This window comes from Dermacentor variabilis, chromosome 8, assembly GCF_050947875.1.
Source record: "Dermacentor variabilis isolate Ectoservices chromosome 8, ASM5094787v1, whole genome shotgun sequence".
Classification (NCBI taxonomy): Eukaryota; Metazoa; Arthropoda; class Arachnida; order Ixodida; family Ixodidae; genus Dermacentor; species Dermacentor variabilis.
Window position 1 is genome coordinate 20,567,854 of NC_134575.1, and position 3,756 is coordinate 20,571,609.

The window sequence follows — 3,756 nt, forward strand, 5'->3', positions numbered from 1 at the left end:
ATCGTAACTGCGACAGTATTTGAACGGTTACGAAAGAGTGTATTCTAAACGGAATATTGTTCTTTGCATGCGGGAGCCTTTTGGATCCTTTTCATTGCCCCCACTTTCCTCGAAGAAACGATAGTGATGTAGTCCGCTTTTAGTCTTCGCAAAATGAAAAAAAAAAAGAATAAAAACGCATTGTTTACAGGCGTTTTTTTTCCTTTTTAGCTCGGCGTGAACGTTCCATACATGGAAAAGAAAATACTTTCGTTTAAGAGGTCTTCTGAATTTGCAAACAGAACAGACGTGTGCATGGTAGCGGTATCGCATCGATAGACAATAGAGAACTACAGATAAACGGCCGTGTTTGTTTCTGAGAACTCTGTTTCTTTCATATCCACGCAGAACGCATTGACACTTGTTTAAGTAAAGGTTGCACTTGCAAAAAGATATGCTGCATAATAAAATAATTCAATGAAACATTGCCTCCCCAACGCACGTTGTACCTGAAAAACAAAATCAAAAAGTGCGACGTCATGTAAAGCATCGTGAAAAATGTATTTAGGCGCCCGCTGCTGGAAGAACTTTCACAGTACTAAGCGAGTAATCATGGTGCGCGTTTCGAGCTTAAGTATTTTCGTGGTTTTGACCACATTTGCTTTACTTTTGTCCACGATGCCCGAATCAGTCATTGCAGTCAATCCAGGTGGCAACGTGGGAAGAGCAAGGAGTAAGTCAGAATTTCTAATATTTTTCAGAGCAGATTTCATTTCCGAAGACGGTGCTCAGTGCGCTAGCTGCAAACAAGGCCTCCTAAGGACGTAATTTGCGGTTTTATTTTCTGAAGTAAACTAGACGATCGGGGTTGTAATTCGGCTGTAAGTTTGGCGCAAGTGAATCCGGGACTGATTGCTTGCGAATCGTGGTGTCCGCATTTGCTTAACGTCACCCTGTAGGTACGCCGCGCTGTATGGCAGGAAAATACTAAAAAGAACTGTAGTTGTTTGAGCAGTGAGGAGTTTTTCAGGTTGTTAGCTTCAGAAACGTGTTTCTAATATATGACACTTTAGCGATTACTTCTGACCGAGTGAACATACGGCTGTGCACTACGCACGGATAATTAAGCACGCAGCTAGCAATATTGGCCTGTGCTACACATCGGGGATGTCGGGAAGCAGAGCTAGCCACCGGTACCATTCTTACGACCACACTTGTCTGTGAAAAAAAAAAATGGTCCTAAAGATTCGTCGGCAGCGGGATATTGTGTAAGATCGGCAGGTAAACGTGGCTTCTTTCAAACCGACAGGCCGGTAGATTGGCTTTTAAGGCAGAAATAGCTCAACGGGACGATGTTGCGCTTATTATTACATATTAAGAAGGTGTGTTCGGAACGATCAATAAACGGTGCAATGACGCGTGTGTCTTTTTTGGAGAAGTTTTGATGGGGCACATTATGCAAGGTTGGCTCAGCTGCCGACACAGGTAATGTGTCGTTTCCGCACAGCTCTGTCCATCAGTATAGCAATCTCTAGTACTATTTCCAGTGTCGTGCCCCCTCCTTTAGAACTATTGAAGTAGGTGCCCCATGTGGTTCTCAAAGTACAGGGCAGAAACGTTATACGTGTTTGATGGATCGGCTCAAATCAGGTAAAAATTAATGTTTAGCTTCTTTGAATGAGCCCTATGGCAATGCTAAATGATCTGCAACAGGAGGACCACAAGGAGGACCACGATCGGGCTCACGCGGTGCAGGAAGCCCACAGCGAGGATCACGATGTAGGTGAAAGCCTTTATATTTAACTTTTCAACAGAAAATTACAGATATTTTCCAAATAGTGCATAATGCATTGGTGCAACATTTCCTAATGTCTAGTTGTTTTCCTTCTGCAATTATCGAGATGTAAGGGGATATGTATATGTCGAATAACTTCAGTATATAGGCGTATTCTAGTCTGTAAGTACGCTCAAACACCGAGAGAACTGCACAAAGATATGTCCCACTTTTGTATTGCACAAAGAATTTGTACGCGCAGATATTTGCCGTAGTTAGTTGCTCTAAGAATGTATAAATTATTAGGAAGTTTTACATACCCAAACCACGGTCTGATTGCCAGGCACGCCGCAGGGCGGGACCCCAGAAACTTTGACCATCTAGTGCTCTTTAACATGCACTTAAATCAAAGTAAACGGGTGTTTTTGCATTCCGCCTCTTCGAATAATGGTAATCTACTTCAGCCATTTCTTATTGTCACATCAGGAGTCTTTTTCACTTAAGCAATAATCATGCCAAAGCATTAGGTTAACAAAGCATAAAAATGTTTTATAAGGCGTTTTTTATAACACTGCATAATAAGTTAACAAGCTGATGAACTCCATTTGCTGCTCTCATACTGTATAGTCTAATTTTTTATCAGGTACACCACACTTACAAGTGATGTATACAAACAGCGTCGAATCTACTTGGCTTGTTACTCTTTATCAGACCACTCTAATAAGAAGGTAACATTTCTATGCGTAGTCTACACACCATACCACTTGGTGTTATCTTCTCAGCTTAAATGAAGAAGTTTGGCTTTATCTTTTAAACTAAAACCAATGAAACATGGTTTATTTTTGTATAAAATTTCAAAATATATCTTAAAAAGCAATAAATTTTTCCCCGCATGTATAAATTTTATAACGAGGGCAGTCAAATAATATTTGAATCTATGATGTGATTTTCTTCATAAGTTCAACGTCCCTCTGGACGCGCCGGGAAAAAGGCTATAAGACGACACATGACTACCTCTAAGAAAGGCTATTTGATTAGTGAGGAGGTGATAGGAGTGAGTTGCAGGTGATGGTCAATAACGCACAGTGAAAATATTCATAAAATACCCGCATGGTTTGAACTTCATCATTAAGCCACACTTGTTGGTTTAGATTTTCTGATAGCTTATTCACTGCAGTTCAGCGAATTTGTGCCCTTACTAAGCATAGTCGTTTCTAATAAAGGCTATCCTGAATTTGGCGCCTATCGCTTCGCTCACAATGTTTGTGTCTCTGCATGCATAGTTGTGACTATGTACTGGGTAGGCTTTTAATAAAACAGTCGAAAATATTTAATTTTGTTATGCGCAACCACGCACCACCGCAGCTTAGCCTTCAACAGTTCGCTAACATGATAGAAACCAAGACAGTTCCCGAGGTATTCTCGAGGACCAAGCTAGATTCCGCGCAGCATATTCTGCCAAACAGTTTTATATTTTCTAATGCCGCAATATTAGGCGCCCATTTTAGAATTTGCAGAGCTTTCCTAAGAAACGACCGGTAAGAAAATAGTGGCTAACCAACTGATTCTGTTTCTATTACAGCACGTAGAGGCTGCTGACCTGCCTTTAATGCCAAAGACAAGAGCGCATAGGATTTAAGAATATTGTCATGAATAACACTGGACCGCACCGACTACATAAATTTCGGTTGAAAGTAAAGTTTTCTGAAATTGTCGTTGAGAACTGCATCCCTTTTAATGTTTTAAAAAAGTATCTGTTTTGCCCGAAAGCCGAAGCATCAATTGCGGTAGCAAATTAGTATACATCTCTACGAAGTTAGGATAGGAGTCCAGCCAGCCGTATAAATTTGGAAACATTGGCATACTAAGTGATTAAACAAGCATGACGTAAGCTGGAATAGGCGAACATGAGAAAATAACACTTAATGATCGCGGACACATGCTGTGCCAACGCTGGCGAGAGCAAGCGCAGAAGCAGCAGCGAGCAAAGTTACCTTCGTGCT

General features: G+C 41.1%; 1 long non-coding RNA gene across 1 annotated transcript; it reads left to right on the forward strand.

Moving 5' to 3' along the window:
* The first annotated feature begins 583 nt into the window (after positions 1-583).
* On the forward strand, positions 584-3,423 carry LOC142590936 (uncharacterized). Its single transcript, XR_012830273.1, has 3 exons — positions 584-712; positions 1,693-1,758; positions 3,336-3,423. It is a non-coding gene; the product is annotated as an uncharacterized LOC142590936 (long non-coding RNA).
* Positions 3,424-3,756: the final 333 nt, after the last annotated feature.